Source organism: Sesamum indicum, linkage group LG10, assembly GCF_026168435.1.
Source record: "Sesamum indicum cultivar Baizhima isolate 11 linkage group LG10, ASM2616843v1, whole genome shotgun sequence".
In the NCBI taxonomy this organism is placed as follows: domain Eukaryota; kingdom Viridiplantae; phylum Streptophyta; class Magnoliopsida; order Lamiales; family Pedaliaceae; genus Sesamum; species Sesamum indicum.
The window spans coordinates 12,151,531-12,178,094 of NC_142666.1; the positions used below are offsets into that span (position 1 = coordinate 12,151,531).

Below are 26,564 nucleotides of genomic sequence, written 5' to 3' on the forward strand. Positions count from 1 at the left end.
TTTATAATTAATGTGCCTGAGTTGTTTTTTTTTTCTTTCTTTTTTCATTCATGGGTAGTTTGCAAGAGGTTATACATATATATATATATATATTTCATACAAAGTGTTCATCCCTTAATTTGGTTTGACTTGCAATAGATTCCCTCTAATTAAGTTCTACTTTAATATATGTATTTATGTGTGTGTAGAGTATCTCTTTCGATTTGTTGAATTCTCATAAAAAACATAATATTTAATTAAATCTGATTTTAAAATAAAAAGTACTGTAATGATTTATGTCACCTAATTTATTAATTTGGTTGAATTTATAACAACTTATCACATTTTTAACTAGAGCTTTAGCATTTCAACCTAATTTCACTTGAGCACTCAACTTTTAACAATTCCAGATTGAACACTTTATTGTTTGCATTGTCATGTAATTTTCATCCACAATGCATTAATATTTACCAATATATTAAAGAAAAAAAATAACGAGAAGAGAAAAAGATATTGAAGAAAAAAGAATCTTTCCCACAGATTGAACTGTGTGGCATCTTTTCCACCCACCCACAAAGAGAGAGTGAGAAATACAAAAAGTGTTAAGAATGAGAAAAAGGAATCTTTTCCACAAATTGAATCTCATATAAAAAATTTAGGTCAGCCAATTTTGATTTTTTTTGTCACATTTTTATTTCAAATTCAAAGGGAAAGCCAAAAGAATTGTCTTTCCACTTTAGAGATTGAGCAATTTTCAGTTTTAAGTCAGTATTTCTTATAAAATTTATATTTAGAATAAAAGATCTAAAAAAATGAAGAAGAGTGAAGATCATACACATGTATATTTGTTTTTTTAAGAAAAAAAAATAAAATGAAAGAAAGAAAGATCTATTGTACCTGGTGGACTCTTGTAGGCACTTGTGATGGTGGTGGGGGTGGGGGTGTTGAAAAATTAAAATTCAACGGCTCGGGAAAGAGCACACCATTAACTCTCCAACATCCATAGAAGTTATCTCTCTCAAGTATTGTCTATAAAGTGAGAAATTAACATTGGTTAGAGTTTATACAAAACTGTAACATAAAATTGAATGTTGGTTTCTTCGTTTGACCCGTGCTCCATCTTTTCTCCTGCGACAAAGAGTTTTCTGGAGGATGTGTGTGTGTGGGGGGCGGGGGGAGGAAAAAGAAAGAGAGAGAGAGAGTGAGAGAGAGAATGCAAGTAATAAATTGTATGTGTGTGAGTGTGAGTGTGTTAGTGTGAGTGTATACTAACTTATATAAGATATTTTCACAATAAAGCGTCAAGATGATGCCACGTTAATACATCATATTCACGTAGCACTATCCTCACTGTTTATTATCAAATACCAAATGTAGGCACAATATTTCTTAAATATAATTTTTTCATAGTCCTTAAGTAGATGGCGAGAGTGAAATTGCTAATTTACAAAAGATTTAAAGCCTAAAATATTAAAAAAAAAATCAACAACAACAGATATGCACGACTTTAATAGGAAATATAAATATATTTATGACACATGAAATTGTGTCCAAATTTGAAACATTTGTAATGCTGCAACATTACACACCAAAGCTACTCACTAGCCATATATAATTAATTTACCACAAAAATTAATAGTAAGTATAGTAAATCATATACATCATAAAATGACTTTTCCATAATACCTTGCAAATGTGTAGGCAATTTAAGAGATTTTTATTGAGATTAATTACTCATAATTGATATTAAATTGTAAGTATGTAGACTGTATTCTATATTTTCTATTTCTGCTATTATGGTGTGGATACTAAATTAAGTGTGATTATTCGAATATTAGTAGTCGAATAAAATTCCATTTTAAATAAAAAGTAGTTATTGATTATTTTTTTGTAAGCAAGCTCAGCTACAATTTAGTCGCATATAGAAACAAATAAATGTATTAATTATTAAAAGCATATGGATCATTAATTGACTGTACGATCATAAATAATTAATATGCATTTTGTATGTATGAGATTCAGTTCGGAAATATACTTATTGTGTACGGATGTGTGATTTTTATTATGTACGAAATTCAGTACGGAAATATATTTATTGTGTACGAATGTGTTATTTTTATTATGTACGAGTTTCAGTACGAAAATATATTTATTATGTACGGATATGAGATATTTATATATAAAATATGAATAAGTGATAAATTTTTTTTGAGTCGTCATATATATATATATAAAATTTCCAAGAAACAACATACGAACCACAAATTTAAATTTTTAATTAAGTTAACAATTAGCCAATAATAAGAATAGCAAATTTCTAAATTAAATAAAATCCTTTTGCTGTGACCTAAGTTCCACCATTTAATGTAATGCATATTTTAATGAATATAAATAAACTTCATTTGATCAATATTATGTTCATTATAATAGTTTGAATTAAAATTTATCATTTTCTATTATTCTTCAAATTTGTGCGTCTAAAGTTTACATAAACTCTTTATAATTATTTGATATTAAACTTTATATTTTTCATAAACTTCATATGTCTGCCATGACTTGTGAGAGATGAACTTGAACTCATTTCCTTTAACTTGTACATCATGGGTTTTGTCATGAGTTAATTTTCTGATGGGCTGTATTTAAATATGCATCTGGCCCAATTTAGCCAATACAAAATAAAAAAATAACTTAATATATATTCTGAATTGATCCATAAGGACACATATGACCCAGACTCATGATGGGCTCATGAATTTATTGTCTTGAAAATATGAAAAATTCAGATTTAGTATGTACATTTATTTGGAAATATAATTATTAGTCAATTTATTTGGACTTTAACTGATTATTTATCCCAAAATATTTCGACGTCAACATATAGTATAAAAAATACCAATTAAGTTGTTGTTAGAATTAAATATGCCTATTCGTCCGTGAAAATGTTACTTAATTCAATGTTGACTTTTTCTATTAGAATTTGATATTGTAATAGTTAAATAATAATTATCTATTCATAGTTAAATATGAAATGTATTAATTGAAATAAGGTTTTGAGGATGAATTTAATTTGTACACTTGAATTATGCAATGAATATTAAACACCACTCTAATTACGAAATATACCTGGCGAGGGTAATTACCAAAAGATCAAATTACCCCTCTTTTTTGAAGAAATTTACAATAAAGAGAAGGATCCACGCATGGAAATGCGGCCTGGGTCGCCTGACCAGGTCCGATTGGCTCACCCACTCTGAGAACCATTAGATCACCTAACACTTGGACCACTGGATGACGCCACGTGGCAAATCCTAAACGGTACCGTACACTATAAATACTAGCATTTATGAATATTTATAGGCAAGTGCATTTAGCACATTTCTTTTCTTTGATCTCATTCGCTCTCCACTGATCGCTTTCGACCCCATTTCCTAACTTAAGCATTAGAGGGCCTTATGTGGGGGTACCCAGCAAGCCTAACGTGTGTTATGTTCTTAGGATCCACTCGTAGGAAGCTCAAAGTGGTATTTCGCGACCCGATCTGAGGTACCAGGTTCTGTAACCCGATCCCAAAGTGTGCGACCTACATCATTTTGGCGCCGTCTGTGGGAATCTAAGAACATGGGAGTTAGAAAATAGAAGGATGATCGAGGAGAGATCAACACTTAGAAGAAACTTCGATAAGAGAAGAAGAACAAATGTTGCAATTGTCCAGAATAGATTTACAGTAAATGATAGAGGAAGCAAGCAGGAAGGCCATAGTTGAGTATGAGAGGAGAATTGTGACGCCTGCTCATGAAGGTGTAAGAAGACAATTATTTAGGGATGTCGAAGGGGAGCAAGGGCGTAAGGTCTCGAGGGCACCTGAAAAAGGTCCCGAGAGAACGATGTCAAATGTGGTCACGAGTAAGAGGACGATCTCACGGCAACCAGGCATCTCCAGGGCAGAGGTAGATAATGTCAACTACCAGATAGAGAAGTTAGGAAAGCAAATTGAGGAATTGAAGAAGCGAGGGGAGATCGTCTCACAGAATAGAAGTTCTCCATTCACTAATTGGATTCTTTTAGAGGTCGTGGATAGTAGCTTTCAGTTTCCTAACCTTTCCAAGTATGATGGGACCAAGGATCCTAGGGAGCATGTTGCGGCATTTGACCTAGTGATAAATCTGTACAGTCCGACAGACCCAATCAAGGCCAAACTATTCGTAACTACTTGGAAGGGTAAGGCGCAAAAATAGTTCACTAATTTGGGTAGTGGAACCATTGATTCTTATGAGGAGTTGATTCAAAAATTTTCTTTTCACTTTGCGAGCAAGAGGAAAGCAAAGAGGTCTGCTACATACCTCTTTAGTATTAGGCACAGAGACGATGAGAATCTTAAAAGCTTCATGGGAAGGTTTAATAACAAAATGTTAGAGGTGCAAGATCTGAGAATCGACATGATGGTCAGCATATTAATTCATTGGCTGGAAAAGGGGCCATTTGCGTTGGCTTTGGCTCGCGACCCACCAAGAGGAACATAACACATGATGGAGATGGCGTACAATTAAATAGATGAAGAAAAGATGAACGCCATGAAGGACAGTGAATGGACGAGGGATCAAAGTCGCATGAAGTACGTAGCTTTGCAACCTATCTACAAAATCAATTTATTATGCTCGTTTAAGGTAATTTTTTTAGGCCAGACCAGATAATAGAATGAAGAAAAAAATGAAAGAATTTTTTGATGCTGCAGCACAATGTAAACACCTCTTATAAAGTGTTGCATTTTTTGGCGCCAATTTTTACCTTCAAAAGGCCAAAAAAGTCTATTTCACATGTAACAACTGAAGTAAATGGATTGTCCATTCTTCCATTTAAATTTGATGGTAAATGAGGTTTGGGACTAAGTTGGAAACTTTTCTTTAAACAAAATGGGATGAAAGAGAAAATCATGTAAAGTATGGGATGAAAAATAAAAGGTCCATTTTTTACGGGACCAAAAAGATAATTTATCCCAAAAAACATTATATAAGTTCTTAATTTCTTCACCTATTTAACATTTTTATGTTATAATTTTACACTTATAAGAAAAAAAATATAATGATGTTAACCTCACTCCATATATATATTGTACTTATCACATTATAAGTACAAAAAGTATATATGTTAAACGAATGGAAAAATTAAAATTTATGTAATTTTTTTGGGTAAATCAGTATTCTTTGTTCAAGTCCTAAAGGAATGGAGTAGGTGTAAATGAAGATTTTTTGAAGGTCTCCAACTGTAATTTCAGAACTTTTTTGAAGAAAAGTATAATTTAACATTTCTAGAGGAGGTCTAAATGTAATTAATTCTTTTTAACTTTTAATTGGTTCTTTATTTTTAGTTATGAAAAATAATATTTGAGATTAATTTGTAAGCTTTTTATTAAATTTATATCATATATCTTTTTTTTCAAAGAAAAATGAAATTACCATTTAATGAAAAAGAGAATCAGCAACATCAAACACCCGAAAGAACCCATTACAAAAAAGACAATTGAGTATTAAATAATTCTAAAACCATTAGAGACCACTTCCAATCGAGATTGAATCAGGCATTCATAACTCTCTTGTTCCTAGATCAACATGACAGCCATTGAGTTTTCTTATAAGTGTATGGTGAGAACTATTTGTAATTCATGTGCCTTATTTTTTTTTTCACTTTATGATTAGTTTGCTAGAGGTTATATATATATAGGGAGAAATATAATTTTGGTTCAATTTTTTAGGGACGGTGGCAACTTTAGTTTGGGTCTAATTCAAAATTATGAATCAGGATAGTAATTTTTGAAAAATGGCAATTTATGGATTAAACGCCCAAATTTTGCCTGAGTCGTGCACATTATGTGCACGTAACCACATAAATTTAGGAATTTCTCCAAAATTTGGGGAATTGGCTTACATGAAAGTAATTTTTCAGTGGTGCTTACATAGCTAAGGTGACGTGTTTTAAAATTTTACGTAAGCACCGGTTGAAAAAAATACTTCCGCATAAGCTAATTAGCCGAATTTTGGGAAATCCCAAAATTTATATTGTCATGTGCACATAATGTGCAGAATTCGAGCAAAATTAGAGTATTTTGTCCTTAATTGCCATATTTTGAAGATTATTGTCTTGATTCACTATTTTGAATTGGACATGAATTAAAATTGCCACCGCCCCTAAGAATCTGGCCCAACACTAATTTTTTCCTATATATATGTATATATATATATTGTGACTTACAAAATCATAGAAGGTTAAATGAATAGAATAAGCATATTTAGGTTTCAATTGACGATTTTGATTTTTCTTTTCAAAAAGCTTTATTTCAATTCAAAGGGAAAGCCCAAAGAATTGTCTTTCCACCTTCAAGATTGAGCAATTTTCAGTTTTTTAAATCTGTACTTCTTATAAAATTTATATTTAGAATAAAAGATCTAAACAAATGAAGAAGAGTGAAGATCACACATATGTAAATTTGTTTTTTGAAGAAAAAGAAAAAGAAACAAAATGAAAGAGAGGAAGATCTACAATACCTTGTGAACTCTTTGAGGCACTTGTGATGGTGGTGGGGATGGGGGTGTCGAAAAATTAAAATTCAACGGTTCGGGAAAGAGCACATCATTAACTCTCCAACATCCGTAGAGTTATCTCTCTTAAGTATTGTCTACAAGGTGAGAAATTAACATTGGTTAGAGTTTATACAAAACTATAACATAAAATTGAAAGTTGAATGTAGTTGAATCATTGACAAGATCCACATTCTTTTCTCCTGTGCACAAAGAGTTTTCGGAGGATGTGTGTGTGTGGGGGGGGGGGGGAATAGAATGCAAGAGACAATGACAAGAGAGTGAATAAGCAATTGATGAGTAATAAATTGTGTGTGTGTGTGAGTGTTTGTGTAAATTTATAAAGAGTGAATGTGACGGAGACAATTCTCACAATTTTATTTAATGATATCTACACTGACTTATATAAGATATTTTCATAACAAAACGTCATGAAGATGCCACGTTAATACATCGTATTGACGTAGCACTATCCTCACTGTTTATTATCAAACAGCAAATGTAGGCAAATATTTCTTAAATATAATTTTTTCCTGGTCCTTGAATAGATTCCTAGAGTGAAATTGCTATTTTACAAAAGATTTAAAGCCTTAAAAATAAAAAAAAAAATCGACAACAACAGACATGCACAACTTTAATAGAAAATATAAATATATTTGTGACACATGAAATTGTGTCCAAATTTGAAACAATTATAATGTTGCAATAATTTGAATAACTGAATCACAAAAAAATTACTTTTGTATAAAAAAAGGGTCCACCATATAATTTTACAGACCAAAGCTACTCACTAACTATATATAATTAATTTACCACATAAATAGTAAGTATAGTAAATCATATACATCATAAAATGACTTTTCAATAATACCCTGCAAATGTGTATGCAATTTAATAGATTTTTAGTAAGGCCTAATATTGAAATTAAAATGTAAGTATGTAGATTGTATTCAATATTTTCTATTTCTGCTATTATGGTGTGGATACTAAATTAACTGTGATGCTCTTGCTAGTTCAATACAAAGTTTGAAACTTCATGTATAATTATTCGAATATTAGTAATCGAATAAAATTCAACTTAAAATAAAAAGTACTTATCGATTATTTTTTGTAAGCAAGTGCAGCTACAATTTAGTCGCATATAGAAACAAATACATGTATTAATTATTAAAAGTATCTAGATCATTAATTGGTCGTACGATCATAGATAATTAATATGAATTTTTGTAATGTACGAGATTCAGTACAAAAATATATTTATATTGAGTACAGATATGTGTTTTTATTATGTTCATGACTAGGTATGAGATATCTCTAATATCTGCATAAGAATGAGGAGAAATTAAATAAATGATGATTTCTCTTGAGTCGTCGTATATATATAGAATTTCCAAAACTCAATATACGAACCACAAATTTAAATTTTTAATTAAGTTAACAATTAGTGAATAATAAAATAGAAAATTTCTAAATTAAAAAAAATCCTTTTGCTGAGACCTAAGTTCCACCATTTAATGTAATGCATTTTTCAAGTTGCATACATTATTTTTGCACCTAAATCAACTTTCTAAATAGAATATGTTGAAATGGATTGCCAGATTAGATGTTTTTAATTATATAGTCTATATGTACACAAACATTTTATACATAAATAAACAAATAAATTAAAAAATAAAAATATAATATCTAGTATAATAATATATGTTATATATACACACATACAGAGAGAGACAGCCCACGGCCACGGAATACGGAAGAAATCAAAGCCATTATTTATTAATCATTTTTAAATTTACAAGAGAGTTAAATTATGAAATCGAACTAGTGTGTATTGCACACTTAAATACGTGCGTAAAAAACAAGAGAATTATATTAAATAAAAAAAGAAAGATATAAAAAATGAAAAAATTAGGGTGATGAAAAAAAATGGATAAGGGAGAGAAAAGAGTTATCTATACAAGAACAAAAATAAAAGTATAGATAGAGAAAGAGTTACACGATCCTAAAAATGTATTTATTCGTATTTTGATTTAATAAAAGTTTTTTTCAAAACATTTTAAGTATTTCCCTTATTTTCAAACTTGTGAAAGAAAAGGAAAAAAAACACTTTTTACTTACGATTGCTTTGTTTTTTTAATCAATATATATAAACTTTATTTTGACCAATATTACTCAACTGATAAGTAATATCATATATCTTTTTTTTTTCAAAGGAAAATGAGATTATCATTTCATGAAAAAGAGAATCAGCAACATCAAGGACCCCAAAGCACCCATTACGGAAAGGGCAGTTGAGCATCAAAATAATTCTATAACAGTCAGAGACCACTACCAATGGAGATTGAATCAGGCATTCCATAACTCTCTTGTTCCCAGATCAACATGATAGCCATTGATTTTTCAACATAGAATTGCGATATGGAAGAAGGCTGCATGTTATGTTCATGATCAGAGTATTCACCTGCCTTGTCAAATCTGCTCAAATTTTAGTGATAGTAAGGATGCATATTATGATTTTTAAATGAAATTTTAGAAGTTTGAAGATGCATGAGAGTAAGTGCTCACCAGAGCCTAGTAAATCACGCGGTACATGATGAACGTTGCAACGTCGGTCATAGAACGGATGGTTTTGTTGACCTTCTCATGGAAATAAAACTAAGAAGAAAAAAAAATTGGTTAGGAAATTAGTGCAAGTAAATTGTATTTCTTGGAACAAAAATAATTAGAACTCTTTTAGAAAAAATATATACATTTGAATCAAATAGATAATATTTTAAGAACACAATATTTAGGACATCTAACTTTGATGTCGTCTAAATACTTTATAACTTCACGAACTACTTTTTGAAAATAAATAAAATTTCTCTCTAAACATTCATATCATGAATGATGGATTGTACGGTGCAGCGTGGCTAAAAGAAGATCATAAATTTTATTATTTTATGTTGAAATATATTGTTTGTTACATGATGAAAGCAAACGGTTGGTTACTCTTATAACGTAGAAGTATTTCCATATTTTTTGTAACTATATACATGTCTATGAATAGTGTCATGTTGATTTCAATATATCTGTGTCTACTTGACAAAAAGACACGTATACTTAAATTAACTTACATTCTTTCTTTATCTACTAAACTATGACTACCACAATTATATTAACTAACGTCTATTCTATATCTACTTAAACTAAAATACACGTAGTTAAGAGACATGTATTGTTATATTAACTACCGTATCTTCTCTATCTACTTAACTAAAAGGCACGTAGTTGTATTAACTAGCGTATCTTATGTATCTATATAACTAACAGACACTTCGTTAAGAGACGGGTGCAGTTATATTAATTAATCTTCATCAACTTAACTAGGAAACATACAGTACATTAATTAATGCTCTTTTATTATCTACTTAACTAAAAGATGCACGTCGTTATATTAACTAATGTACCTTTTCAGTTTTGGTGGTTCCCGTGCGTTTTCTAACCTCAATAGTCCATCTCCCCTCCAGTCGTTCCGTCAATGACAACGGATACTTACTTTCTATCTCGGGATAGACTTCCTCCAGTATTGGGAACACCACCCTCTGCCCAAGCTGGATTTCTTTGGCTTCCATTTTTTTCCTGTTCCAACTCTCATATGGTAGTAAAACATAGTATGATGACTTCCCTGTTGCATTCTTTGATACAAGAAAAGAAGAATATAAATAAGAGGGTCATATTAATTTTTGCTATTTCATACATCTCGAATTTGGTCTTATGTAGTTTCTTTTTGGTGTAGCAAAAATGTTAGAAGACGTAATCTTGTACTTATCCACATTCAAATTTTATATGCAATATATGTGTATGGTCATTTGTTATATTAGAATTGCTTCTTTCAAGATTTTCTTATAGTGGATATAAATAAAGTGTGAATTATTAAAGAAAAAATTAAACCAACCTCTAACATCTCCAAAATATATTCGGACTGTTCCTCGCATCTTAAAAGTCGGAGCGAAATTATTTTGGATTCCACTATCATAGATGCAGTTAGATCCCGTTTCTTCCTCTGTGAAGATCCTGCATTGCCTGAACATACTTGCTCCTGCAAGATTGAATTTTAATTCTTAGTTGATAAGTAAACCATAAACATAAAATAGAAGGGTGAGAATGATTTGTAATTCATGTGCCTTTTTTTTCCCTTTATGGGTAGTTTGCTAGAGGTTATATATATATCAACATATTCAGGTATCAGTTGACAACATAACAACTATATGCATGTAGAAAGTGTTCATCCCTTAATTTGGTTTGACTGGCAATAGATTTCCTCTAATTAAGTTCCACTTCAGTGTATGTATTTACTGTACAACATCTTTGTCGGCTTGTTGAATTCTTATATCAAGAGGTAATTCAAAACAAGCAGTTAATAAACATAATACTTAATTAAACCTGATCTTAAAATAAAAAAGTATTGTAGTAATTTATTTCATCAAATTTATTAATTTGATTGAATTTGTAACAACTTATCACAATTTTAACCTAATTTCACTTGAACACTTAACTTTTAACAATCCTAGATTTAACACTTTGTTGTTTGGATTGGCATGTAATTCCCATCCATAATGCATTAAATTTATCAGTTTAAAGAAAAAAACAGACAAGACGAGAAAGAGAGAGTTTTAAGATGGAGAAGAAAGAATCTTTCCCACAGATTGAACAGTGTGACATCCCTCCCCCCCACCCCCCACCCCACACACACACACACACCAAGATAGAGTGAGAAATACAAAAAGTATTACGATTGAGAAAAATGATTTTTTTTCCACATATAGAATCTCATATAAAAAAATTAGGTAAGCCAATTTTGATTTTTTTTTTTTGTCAAAAAGCTTTATTTCAAATTCAAAAAGAAAGCCAAAAGAATTGTCTTTCCACTTTCAAGATTGAGCAATTTTCAGTCTTAAGTCAGTACTTCTTATAGAATTTATATTTAGAATAACAGATCTAAACAAATGAAGAAGAGTGAAGATCACACACATGTAAATTTATTTTTTGAAGAAAAAAAAAAAGAAACAAAATGAAAGAAAGAAAGATCTACCGTACCTGGTGGACTCTTGGAGGTACTTGTGATGGTGGTGCGGATGGGGGTGGGGGTGGGGGTGGGGGTGTCGGAAAATTAAAATTCAACGGCTTCGGGAAGAGCAAACCATTAACTCTCCAACACACCATTAAAATCATTGAGAAGATCTATATTGGTTTCTTCGTTTGACCCGTGCTCCATGTTTTCTCCTTTGCAGAAAGAGTTCTTTGGAGGATGTGTGTGAGGGGGGGGGGGGGGGGGAAGAGAGAGAGAGAGTTCTTTGGAGGATGTGTGTGTAGGGGGGGGGGGGAGAGAGAGAGAGAGAGAGAAGAATGCGTGTGTGTGTGTGAGTCTTTTTGTGAAAATTTAAAAGGTGTGAATGTAATACAGAAAATTCTTACAATTTTATTTAATGATATCTACACTCACTTCTATAAGATATTTTCATAACAAAGTGTCAGGATGATGCCACGTCAATACATTGTATAGACGTAGCACTATCATTACTGTTTATTATCAAACACCAAAGGTACGTAAATATTTCTTAAATATAATTTCTTACAGATCCTTGAATTGATGACTAGAGTGAAATTACTAATTTACAAAAGATTTAAAGCCTAAAAAATAAAAAGAAAAATCAACAACAACAAATGTGCACGACTTTAATAGGAAATATAAATATATTTATGACACATGAAATTATGTCCAAATTCGAAACATTTGTAATGTTGCAATAATTTGAATAACATAATTTAACTAAATCGCAAAAAAATTACTTTTATATAAAAAAAGGGTCCACCATATAATTTTACAGACCAAAGCTACTCACTAGCCATATATAATTAATTTACCACATAAATTAATAGTAAGTATAGTAAATCATATATATCACATAAAATGACTTTTCCATAATACCCTGCAAATGTGTAGGCAATTTAAGAGATTTTTAGTAAGGCCTGATATTGAAATTATTAAGTATGTAGACTGTATTTTGTATTTTCTATTTCTGCTATTATGGCGTGGATTCTAAATTAACTGTGATGCTCTTGCTAGTTATCGATTACTTTTGTAGGCAAACGCAGCTACAATTTAGTCGCATATAAAAACAAATAAATGTAGTAATTATTAAAAGTATATAGATCATTAATTGGCCGTACGATCATAGATAATTAATATGCATTTTTGTTATGTACGGGACCTTCAGTACGGAAATATATTTGTATTGTGTACGGATATATGATTTATATTATGTACAAATATAATTAAATAAAGGATGATTTTTCTCGAGTCATAGTATATATATAAAATTTCCAAACCACAACATACAAACCATAAATTTAAATTTTTAGATGAATTAACAATTAGCAAATAATAAAATAGCAAATTTCTAAATTAAATAAAATCCTAGTGCTGAGACCTAAGTTCCACCATTTGATGAAATCCTTTATGCAAGTTGCATAAATCATTTTTGCGCCGAAATCAACTTTCTAAATATAATATATTGAAATGGATGGCCAGATTAGATGTTTTTTATTATATACTCTATATGTACACAAACATTTTATACATAAATAATAAATAAATGTAAAATAAAAATTTGCTATCTATATGTGTGTAGGTGATGAAAAGTATTTATTTTGTTTTTTTATTTAATAAAAGTTGTTTTTAAATCTTTGTAAGTATTTCCCTTGTTTTCAAAATTGTGAAAGCAAGGGAAAAAAAACACTTTTTACTTAGAATTGCTTTGATTTTTTTAATGAATAAACTTTATTTTAATCAATATTATGTTCATTATCATAATTTGAATTAAAATTTATCATTTTCTATTATTCTTCAAATTTGCACGTTTAAAATTTACATAAACTCTTCATAATTACTTGACACTATTAAACTTCATATTCGTAATGTTAACATTCTAATTTTTTCTTTTATTGCATTAGTTTATATTATTTTTATAGTATTCACACACATTTCGAGTCTAAATTGATTACAAGATAAGAAATAATATGGACCAAATGAGATTTATTATTTTGTGATTTACAATCTCTGAATTCAAGTAACCCCCTGATTCTTCTTTAAGAATGTCTTGAATCGGGGATGTGATGTGATCTCCCTCAGATTTTTAGAAGGCTATCGCATGCTACCTTGAAATATTGTATCAAGGCCTTGTGGTTGTAGAGTTTTGTCGTGGCAGAAAGCATTTGGACTTGCACTTGCTTTGGATTTGCTACAAGTGTATGTGTGTGTATGTGTGTCATGACTTGTGAGAGGTGAACATCCGTTTTTATAGGCATCAGTAGAGATTTAGACAGCTTGAACTCATTTCCTTGGACTTGTATATTATGGGTTTTAGCATGAGCTAATTTCCTAATGGGCTGCATTTGAATATGCGTCTGGCCCAACTTAGCCAATACAAAATATAAGAAATAACTTTATGTATATTCTGAATTTATATATAAGGACACATATGACCCAGATTCAGTATGGGCTCATGAATTTATTGTCTTGAAAATATGAAAAATTCAGATTTAGTATGTACTTTTATTTGGAAATATAATTATTAGTCAATTTATTTGGGCTTTAACTGATTATTTATTCCAAAATATTTCGACGTCAACATATAGTATAAAAAATACGAATTAAGTTGTTGTTAGAATTAAATATGCCTATTCGTCCGTGAAAGTGTTATTTAATTCAAAAAAGACTTTTTCTATTAGAATTTGATATTGTAATAGTAAAATAATAATTATCTATTCATAATTAAATATGAAATGTATTAATTGAAATAATGTTTTGAGGATAAATTTAATTTGCACACTTGAATTATGCAATGAGTATTAAACACCACTCTAATTACCAAATGTACCAACCCCCCTCCCTCGTTAATTCTTGATTTGGTGGTTGAATACCATAATTGCCCTTGAAGTCAAATGTTGGAATTTATAGTAATGATATTACAATATAGATACATAGTGGATAAATTTTAGTTTGAAGTCGCGTTTTGTTGTAAAGTAAAAGCCAAAATGCGGTTTCAATTCAGAGTTGGGGAAAAAGTGCTTGGTAAAGTTGGTGATAGTGGAGGGTTCATTTCTCCTTGAAGAAAGAGCAACTTCTCTAACAGTTTTTACTTTATGTTTAATTTTTCAATTTAATTAATTTCACATAAATACTCAACCTTAAACAAATTTCTAAAATTGAGATTTTATTATTTGAATGGGCATGTAACTCCCCTTTAGAGTGAGAGTGAGAGTGAGAGTGAGAGTGCAAAAAATCATGTAGGGTGTCATTTCGATTAATTATAATAAAGTATAAATACAAGTTTCTCTTTTTCTGCCTTTTCTTTCTTTTTGGTGGAGCTTATATAGTGGTTGGTCCTTCACTGCAGTATAGAGAAGCAGCTTGGATTGTGTTGTGTTGCCTTTTTGAATCTGGACTCCTTTTAGGGCTTCATTCATTTAAGTCATTCTGCTGGTAATCAGTACATTTGAACTTGTACAGTTATCTAAGTTTCATACATAATCCCCTTGAACCTGGACCGATTTCTAGGTCGAAGCATTGGAAAATTAAAACTACTTACCATATCATCCTCAATCACTTAATAATGAAAAGTACCCTTTAATATCAATTATATAATATACCATTTTTAAGAATGTCAATATTTCTTTCCTAAGTTAATTTTGTTTTCCATCCTAAAGCCCCAATTCCTGAATATCCATAAGATATTTAGAATTAAATCGGAGACGAGCTCTTTATCAGCTTGTTTTCTCTTAGGGTGCTGATGGCAAAAATTTTAGAAGCTAAGTATGAGAATAATTTAAAAATGGGTTAGCTCGATCTTTGTAACTAGATCCATTATAAAACAATAAAGAATATTGCTTCATTAGAAGCTAGTTTTATTTATTCAGATTTTGCAAAAGCACAATTGCAAAGCTTAGCCTTACCTGTTGAGGGTCGAGATAATGTCTCTAGATTGTAATTTTATTTCAAAGTTTTATATGATTAAGAACATTGTTATTACTTTAGCATTTTATTTTGAGTTTTGAACTTAATGTGCATGGGCTTTTTGTATTTTCGTTGTATGCTTTATTTATTTTATTGTCGAGTGTGTTTATTTGTTGTATGAGAAATTCTCATGAGTTTCTCATATTTATTCCTTGTTTAGGTGCAACTTGATTTCATTTAGCTTTGGGACGCTTCATTTTGTGCCTCAAGGAAACCTTGATTATTATTTAGCTTCGATGCGTTCTATTATGCGCCTGAAGAAATCTTTATTTTCATTTAGATTTGCAGCCTTTCATTTTGCACCTCAAGCTAGCTTTGATCTTTATTTAGCTTCGGGAGATTTTTTATATGCCTAAAGGAATTTGGATTTTATTTGGCTTCGGGGCGTTTTATTTTGCACCTCAAAGAAGCTTTGATCATCATTTAGCTTTAGGGCGTTCTATTATGCGCCTCAAGGAAGCTTGATTTAGCTTTGGGGCAGTTCATTATACGCTTCAAAGAAGCCTGATTATCATTTAGATTCGAGGTATTCTATTATGCATCTCAAAAAAGCTTGAATTTCATTTGAGGTTATTACTCCCTATTTGAGGGCGCGTTATTGTGATGAGCATATATTTATTTATTTATTTGCATTTACGTTAAGCTGTCATATTATTATGCATAAATAAAGGCATATTAGCCCAATTGTTCAGAACATTACGCTAATGGCGCAAATGTTGCATTCTATCTTTTGGAAATTTAATTGAAGAAATACATTAAAAAAAAAGGAGTCGGCACCGCAGACAAGGGAAAGAGCCAGGCTAGTCTCTTTGCCATTTCTCCCTTGAAACATTAATGTACATTATTTTTACGATTAATTACATTTTGTCATTTGAACTATGATTGTTTTTATATTTTGCCATTTAATTTTTTTTTTTGTGTCAACTTGCCATCTCAACTTTCAAATCCTCAAATTCAAAGTCAAGACTATAGCCATAATTTGAGATTATAGGTATAAGCCCTTAAATTAACGTTATAGAAATTCAAACCAAGTAAAAGGGGGATCTTCAAGAAGATTTTACCTTTGAGTTTGTTAAATACATTATTGAAGAGAATAATCAGAGGATTAGATAGAGATCATACCCATTTTTACTTATCAAATATATATTTCTGTTTGTGATAATTTGTTAGTATTGTGATTTTCAAACACAACAAAATCAGCATCCAGTATCATCTTGAGTTTAAAGTTCTCGCTATATAAGTACAGAGCTATTAGACCTTGACTAAAATGGTATTTGCGTTAATATAAATTTCTTATAAAATAAATTATAATTATAGAGGGTATATTACAATAAGTGGTATTATATCATTAGAGGTGTGAGACAACATTTGCGAACACGAAATTTTGCATTACACCCCTTACCTACCATAGGGGTCTAAGAGTAATTAATCCTCTTTAACTGTTAATTACTTATTTTTGTTTTTAGTTCTATGAAAGTAGTTCTTGGGTTTAATTTATAAATTTTTTATTAAATTGATATGAATTCCAAATTTATATTATATATATATATATTATCAAAGAAAAATGAAATTATCATTTCATGAAAATGAGAATCAGCATACCTGAAGTTTCGAATATCAAAAATAAGATCAGTTGAGCACTACCCACAAAGACAACAACATCACAGACCACAAAAAACCCATTACAGAAAAGGCAACTGAGCATCGACATAATTCTGTAACAACCAAAGACCACACTTTCAATGGAGATTGAATCGGGCCTTCCGTAACTCTTTTGTTCACAGATCAACATGACAGGCATTGAGTTTTCAACATAGAATTGCACGGAAGAAGGCCAAGTTCATTAGCAGAGTATTCACCTGCTTTCTCAAATTAATAAGCAAATCAAAAGTTTAGTGATAGTAACATGTATACTATGATTTGTGAATGAAATTTTAGGAAAGTTTGAAGATGCATGGGAATAAGTACTCACCAGAGTTTAGCAAATCACTTGGTATATGATGAACTTTCCAATGTCGTTCATTGATCGGTAGTTTTATTGACCTTCATGAAAATAAAATTAAGAACAACAAATTTTGGTTAGGAAATTAGTGCAAGTAAATCTGTTTCTTGTAACACAAATAATTAGAACTCTTGTTTATTGGTAGATAGATCCTTAAGAACAAATATATACATCTAAATCAAATAGATAATAGTTTAAGAAACACAATATTTATGATATCCAACTTTGATATTGTATAAATATTTTATAACTTCAAAAATACTTTATGAAAATAAATAAAATTTCTCTCTAAATATTTATATCATGAATGATGGATTATATAATGCAGTATGGCTTAGAGAAGATCATAATGATTATAACTTTATGTTAAGATATAACCAGTTGCATGATGAAAGCAAACGGTTGGCTACTCTTATTATCAACTAAAATAGGATCGAAAACGAAACAAATCTAACATAAAAGTATTTCCATACTTTTTATAACCATATATATGTCGTTGTGTCTACTTGACAGAGAGACACATGTACTTAAATTAACATTGGTACTTTTTGTATAACTAAGAGACTCCCACAGTTATATTAACTAATGTATATTCTATATGTACTTAATTTAGATACACGTAGTTAAGAGATATGTGCAGTTTTGTTAACTACAATATCTTCTTTATTTACTTAACTAAGGAACACGAAGTTGTATTAACAAACATATCTTTTATTTATATTGCACCACGTGTAATGATATTAATTAAGGTATTGTTGCATCTACTTAACTAAGAATTTGTGCGGTATATTAACTAATGTACTTTTTTTATATCTACTTAACTAAGAGACACATTTATACCAACTAATATACCTTTTCAGTTTTGGTCGTTCCCATGCATTCTCTTATCTCAATAGTACATGTCCCCTTTGGTCGCTTTTTCATTGACAATGGATACTTATTTTCTATCTCGCGATAGACTTCTTCCATAACTGGGAACATCACGGTTTTCCCAAATTGAATTTCTTTGGCTTCGATCTTTCTTCTATTCAAACTTTCATATGATAATAAAACATAGTATCTTGTCTACCCACTTCCAATCTTTGATACAAGAAAAGAAGAATATACATAAGAGGGTCATCCTAATTTTTCATACATCTCAAGTTTGATTGTCTTGTGTATTTTCTTTTTTTTTTTTTTTTGTAGCAAAAATTTTAGAACATGAAATCTTTTGCTTTTCCACATTCAAATTAAATGTGCAATATAAGTGAAAGGTCCTATTTTCTTATTATAATTGCTTCTTTCAAGATTTTCTTATAATGGATATAAACAAAGTGTGACTTCATAAAAGAGAAATTAAAACAATTTCTAACATCTCCAAAATATATTCCGACTGTTACTCGTATCTTAAATGTCAAAGTAAAATTGCTCTGGATTCCACAATCCTGGACAATTTTAATTATTAGGTGATAAGTGGACCAATAAACATCAAATAAAAGGGTGAGAATTATTGATTTTAATCCATGTGTCTAAGATTATTTTCTGTATGCATAGTATACGAGAGGTTATATACAACGAGAAAGATATTCATTTAGTTCATTAAGGTTGCCTGTTGTTAATTCTGATCCATTAAGTTTTCACAGTTTAAATTTAATCCAACAACTTTCAAAATTGCTTAAATTAAGTCCACAAACGGTATCAGAGCCTAAATTTATTGAAAAAAGAATTTGTTTATAGTGCATTAAGAAATTTTTACCCACTAACAGAGGAGACTCTTTAAGAGAATGAAACCAAATGAAAGTTTGAATACAATGACAATTGGGAATATTTACAGATTTTGGAAATACAAAGAAAGGAATTTCTTATGGAAATTCTTAGAAAATCTGACAGCAGTCCACATAGGATTGAAACGAGTCTTCTCATGTCAGAAGAACAAGAATGGAAGAGGAATTTCCAAATCCTCCATATACTACTAGGGAATGCAATAAGGCGCTTACACTCTATTGAAGTTCATGGTAGAATACTGTTTTAAAGGTTTTATTTTTTAGGACTTTGTCTATTTTTTTTGCTTGTAAAGATAATGGTTGAAGTCATTTTTGTCTATTAATGGCTAGATTTGGTATGAAATTTTGGTTGATTTTTGTAATATTTGTTCTAGAGTGAAAACGGTTCCCCATATTTGCACTTGTACATGAAGTACGTAGCTTTGCAACCTATCTACAAAATCAATTTATTGTGCTCATTTATGTAATTTTTTCAAGCCAAGCAAGCTAGCAAATAATAGAATGAAGGAAAAAATGAAAGATTGTTTTCATGCTGTCGCACAATGTAAACACCTCTTATAGAGGGTTGCCATTTTTTGGAGCAATTTTTACCTTAAAAAGGCCAAAAAAGTCTATTTCACATGTAACAACGGAAGTAAATGGATAGTCCATTCTTTAATTTAAACTTAATGGTAAATGGGGTTTGGGACTAAGTTGGATACTTCTCTTTACAAAATGGGATCAAAGAGGAAATCACGTAAAGCATGGGATGAAAAGTAAAAGATCCCTTCATTATTGGACCAAAAATATCCTTAAAAACATTATGTAAGTTTTTAATTTTATCCCCCATTTAATATTTTTAAGTTATAATTTTACACTTATAAGAAAAGAATATAATGATGTTAACCTAACTCTACATATATATATATATATTGTATTTGTCGCATTATAAGTACAAAAAATATATATGTTAAACGAGATAAAATTAATATTTTATGTACTTCCTTTGGGTAAAATTAATATTTTTTGTTCAAGTTCTAAAGGAAAGGGATAGGTGTAATTAAAGAATTTTTGCAGGGTGACCTTGCAATTTCAGAACTTTTAAGAAGAAAAGTATAATTTAACATTTCTAGAGAGGGTGTAAATATAATTAATCCTTTTTAACTTTTAATTTGTTATTTATTTTTAGTTATATAAAAATAATTTTTGGGGTTAATTTGTAAGTTTTTTATTAAATTTATATTAATACTAAATTTATATCATATATCTTTTTTTTAAAAGGAAAATGAAATTATTATTTCATAAAAAAGAGAATCAGCTACATCAAAGACCACAAAGAACCCATTACGTAAAGAGCAGTTGAGCATCAATATAATTCTAAAACAATCAGAGGCCACTTCCAATGGAGATTGAATCAAGCATTTCATAACTATCTTGTTCCCAGATCAACATGACAAACATTGAATTTTCAGCATAGAATTGCATGGAGGAAGGCTGCATGTTATGTTCATCATCAGAATGTTCACCTGCCTTGTTAAATCTGTTAAAAGAATTTAGTGATAGTAAGGACGTCTATTATGATTTGTAAATGGAATTTTAGAAGTTCGAAGATGCACGAGAGTAAGTGCTCACCAGAGCCTAGTAAATCACACGGTACATGATGAACGTTGCAACGTCGTTCATAGAGCGGATGGTTTTGTTGACCTTCTCATGAAAATAAAACTAGGAGAAAAATTTTTGGTAAGGGAATTAATTAGTGCAAGTAAATTGTATTTCTTGGAACATAAATAATTAGAACTCTTGTTTATTAGTAGATAGATCGTTAAGAAAAAATACATACATTTAAATTAAATTGATAATAATTTAAGAACACAATATTTAGGACATCTAACTTTGATGTCGTTTAAATACTTTATAACTTCACGAACTACTTCTTGAAAATAATAAAATTTCTCTCTAAGCATTCATATCATGAATGATGGATTATGTTGAAATATATACCTTGTTAGATATGAAAGCAAAGGGTGGCTACTCTTATTATAAACTATAGTAAGATGAAAAAAATAAAAGAAGTCTAATGTAGAAGTATTTCCATACTGTTTATAACCATTTACATGTCTATGAAATAGTGTCATGTGGATTTTAATATATCTGTTTATACTTGACAAAAGACACCTGTAGTTAAATTCACTTACATACTTTCTTTATCTACTAAACTAAGACTACCATAATTATATTAACTAACGCAAATTGTATATCTACTTAAACTAAAATACAAATAGTCAAGAGACATGTATTGTTATATTAACTAGCGTATCTTTTGTATCTACTTAACTAAGAGACACGTACTTGTATTAACTAGCGTATCTTATGTATCTTCTTAACTAATGCACACTTAGTGAAGAGACACATGCAATTATATTAATTAATCTGCATCAACTTAACTAAGAAACATGTGCGGTACATTAACTAATGTTCTTTTTATATCTACTTAACTAAGAGATGCATGTAGTTTATATTAACTAATGTACCTTTTCAGTTTTTGAGGTTCCCGTGCGTTTTCTGACCTCAATAGTCCATCTCCCCTCCAGTCGCTCTGTCATTGACAATGGATACTTACTTTCTATCTCGGGATAGACTTCCTCCAGTATTGGAAACACCACCCTCTCCCCAAGTTGGATTTCATTGGCTTCCATTTTTCTTCTTCTCAAACTCTCGTATGGTAATAAAACATAATATGTTGCCTTCCCTGTTGCATCCTTTAATCCAATAAAAGAAGAATATACATAAGAGGGTCGTACTAATTTTTGCAATTTCATACATCTCAAATTTGGTCTTATGTAGTTTCTTTCTGGTGTAGCAAAAATGTTAGGAGATGAAAACTTGTACTTATGCACATTCAAATAAAATATGCAATATAAGTGTATGGTCCTTTGTTATATTAGAATTGCTTCTTTCAAGATTTTTTTGTAGTGGATATAAATAAAGTGGGAATTCTTAAATAAAAATAACCAACCTCTAACATCTCCAAAATGTATTCCGACTGTTCCTCGCATCTCAAAACTCGGAGCGAAATTGTTCTAGATTCCACAATGCTAGACGCAACTAGATCCCGTTTCTTCCTTTGGGAGATCCTTCGTTGCTTGAACGTGCTTGCTCCTGCAAGATTGAATTTTAATTATTAGTTGATAAGTAGACCATAAACATAAAATAAAAGGGCGTGAATGATTTATAATTAATGTGCCTGAGTTGTTTTTTTTTTTTTTCTTTTTTTTCCATTCATGGGTAGTTTGCAAGAGGTTATATATATATATATATATTTCGTACAAAAGTGTTCATCCCTTAATTTGGTTTGACTTGCAATAGATTCCCTCTAATTAAGTTCTACTTTAATATATGTATTTATGTGTGTGTAGAATATCTCTTTCGGCTTGTTGAATTCTCATAATAAACATAATATTTAATTAAATCTGATTTTAAAATAAAAAGTACTGTAATGATTTATGTCAGCTAATTTATTAATTTGGTTGAATTTATAACAACTCAGCATTTATAACTAGAGCTTTAGCATTTCAACCTACTTTCACTTGAGCACTCAACTTTTAACAATTCCAGATTTAACACTTTATTGTTTGCATTGGCATGTAATTTCCATCCACAATGTTTTTATATTTACCAATATATTAAAGAAAAAAAATAACGAGAAGAGAAAAAGAGAGAGTTTTAAGATGAAGAAAAAAGAATCTTTCCCACAGATTGAACCGTGTGGCATCCCCCCTCCCACCCACCAACCCACCCACCCACAAAGAGAGAGTGAGAAATACAGAAAGTGTTAAGAATGAGAGAAATGAATCTTTTCCACAAATTGAATCTCATATAAAAAATTTAGGTCAGCCAATTTTGATTTTTTTTTCACATCTTTATTTCAAATTCAAAGGGAAAGCCAAAAGAATTGTCTTTCCACTTTCGAGATTGAGCAATTTTCAGTTTTAAGTCAGTATTTCTTATAAAATTTATATTTAGAATAAAAGATCTAAACAAATGAAGAAGAGTGAAGATCACACACATGTATGTTTGTTTTTTGAAGAAAAAAAAAACAAAATAAAAGAAAGAAAGATCTATGGTACCTGGTGGACTCTTGGAGGCACTTGTGATGGTGGTGGGGGTGGGGGTGTCGGAAAATTAAAATTCAACGGCTCGGGAAAGAGCACACCATTTATTCTCCAACATCCATAGAAGTTATCTCTCTGAAGTATTGTCTACAAGGTGAGAAATTAACATTGGTTAGAGTTTATACAAAACTATAACATAAAATTGAAAGTTGAATGTAGTTGAATCATTGAGAAGATCTACATTGGTTTCTTCGTTTGACCTGTGCTCCATCTTTTCTCTTGTGACAAAGAGTTTTCTGAAGGATGTGTGTGTGTGTGGGGGGGGGGGGGGGAGAGAGAGAGAGAATGCAAGTAATAAATTGTGTGTGTGTGTGTGTGTGAGTGTGAGTGTGTTAGTGTAAATGTATACTGACTTATATAAGATATTTTCATAACAAAGCGTCAAGATGATGTCACGTTAATACATCATATTCACGTAGCACTATCCTCACTGTTTATTATCAAATACCAAATGTAGGCAAAATATTTCTTAAATATAATTTTTTCATGGTCCTTGAGTAGATGGCTAGAGTGAAATTGCTAATTTACAAAAGATTTAAAGCCTAAAAAATTAAAAAAAAAATCAACAACAACAGATATGCACGACTTTAATAGGAAATATAAATATATTTATGACATGAAATTGTATCCAAATTTGAAATATTTGTAATGCTGCAATGATTTAAATTACTTTTATATAAAAAAAAAAGGGTCCACCATACAATTTTACAGACCAAAGCTACTCACTAGCCATATATAATTAATTTACCACATAAATTAATAGTAAGTATAGTAAATCATATACATCATAAAATGACTTTTCCATAATTACACATAATTGAAATTAAATTGTGTGAGTATGTAGACTGTATTCTATATTTTCTATTTCTGCTATTATGGTGTGGATACTAAATTAAGTGTGATGCTCTAGCTAGTTTAATACAAAGTTTTAAACTTCATGTGTAATTATTCGAATATTAGTAATCGAATAAAATTCCGTTTTAAATAAAAAGTAGTTATAAATTATTTTTTTGTAAGCAAGCTCAGCTACAATTTAGTCGCATATAAAAACAAATAAATGTATTAATTATTAAAAGCATATGGATCATTAATTGGTTGTACAATCATAAATAATTAATATGCATTTTGTATGTACGAGATTCAGTTTGGAAATATACATATTGTGTACGGATGTGTGATTTTTATTATATACGAAATTCAGTACGTAAATATATTTATTGTGTACGAATGTGTGATTTTTATTATGTACGAGTTTCAGTACGAAAATATATTTATTATGTACGGATATGAGATATTTATATATAAAATATGAATAAGTGGTAATTTTTTTTTGAGTCGTCATATATATATAAAATTTCGAAAAAACAACATACGAACCATAAATTTAAATTTTTAATTAAGCTAACAATTAGCCAATAATAAGAATAGCAAATTTCTAAATTAAATAAAATCCTTTTGTTGTGACCTAAGTTCCACCATTTAATTAATGTAATCCTTTTTGCGCCTAAATCAACTTTCTAAATATAATGTCTTGAAATCAAATAAAAAAATTACATTAAATAAGAAAAGAGAGATATAAAGAATGGAAAAATTAGGGTGATGAAAAAAAAAATGGATCAGAGAGAGAAAAGTGTTATCTATATAAGAACAAAAATAAAAGTGTAGAGAGAGAAAGAGTTTACAACATCCTAAAAAAGTATTTATTCGTTTTTTTATTTAATAAAAGTTATTTTTAAATCTTTGTAAGTATTTCCTTTGTTTTTAAACTTGTGAAAGAAAGGAAAAAAAACAGTTTTTACTTATAATTGCTCTAATTTTTTTAATGAATATATATAAACTTTATTTGATCAATATTATGTTCATTATAATAATTTGAATTAAAATTTATCATTTTCTATTATTCTTCAAATTTTCGCGTCTAAAGTTTACATAAACTTTTCATAATTATTTGACACTATTAAACTTTATATTTTTCATAAACTTCATATGTCTGCCATGACTTGTGAGAGGTGAACATCCCTTTTTATAGGTGTGAGCAGAGTTTTAGGCAGCTTGAACTCATTTCCTTGAACTTGTACATCATGGGTTTTGTCATGAGTTAATTTCCTGATGGGCTGTATTTAAATATGCATCTGGCGCAATTTAGCCAATTCAAAATAAAAGAGATAACTTAATATATATTCTGAATTGATCCATAAGGACACATATGACCCAGACTCGTGATGGGCTCATGATTTTATGTCTTTAAAATATGAAAAATCCAAATTTTTTAAGGACTTTTGTTTTGAAATACAATTATTAGTCAATTTATTTGGACTTTAACTGATTATTTATCCCAAAATATTTCGACCTCAACATGTAGTATAAAAAATGTGAATTAAGTTGTTGTTAGAATTAAATATGCCTATTCGTCCGTGAAAGTGTTATTTAGTTCAATGTTGACTTTTTCTATTAGAATTTGATATTGTAGTAGTTAAATAATAATTATCTATTAATAGTTAAATATGAAATGTTAATTGAAATAATGTTTTGAGGATAAATTGAATTTGCACACTTGAATTATGCAATGAATATTAAACACCACTCTAATTACGAAATGTACCTGGCGAGGGGAATTACAAAAAGACAAAATTACCCCTCTTTTTTGAAGAAATTTACAATAAAGAGTAGGATCCGCGCATGGAGATGTGGGCTGGGTCGCCTGACCCGGTTCGATTGGCTTGCCTACTCTAAGAACCATTAGATCACCTGACACTTGGACCACTGGATGACGCCACGTGGCAAATCCTATACGGTACCGTACACTATAAATACTAGCATTTATGAACATTTATAGGCAAGTGCATTTATAACATTTCTTTTCTTTGATCTCACTCGCTCTCCACTGATCGCTTTCCACCCCATTTCCTAACTTAAGCATCAGAGGGCCTTATGTGGGGGCTACCCAGCAAGCCTAACGTGTGTTATGTTCTTAGGATCCACTCGTAGGAAGCTCAAAGTGGGGTTCAGCAACTCGATCTGAGGTACCAGGTTCTGCAA

General features: G+C 30.1%; 1 long non-coding RNA gene across 1 annotated transcript; it reads right to left on the reverse strand.

The window, feature by feature from the left end:
* Positions 1–21,611: 21,611 nt before the first annotated feature.
* Positions 21,612–23,606, reverse strand: LOC148786665 (uncharacterized). The gene is made up of 3 exons (XR_016068007.1): positions 23,481–23,606; positions 22,370–22,512; positions 21,612–22,112 (listed from the first exon to the last, which is right to left on the reverse strand). It is a non-coding gene; the product is annotated as an uncharacterized LOC148786665 (long non-coding RNA).
* Between the last annotated feature and the right edge of the window lie 2,958 nt (positions 23,607–26,564).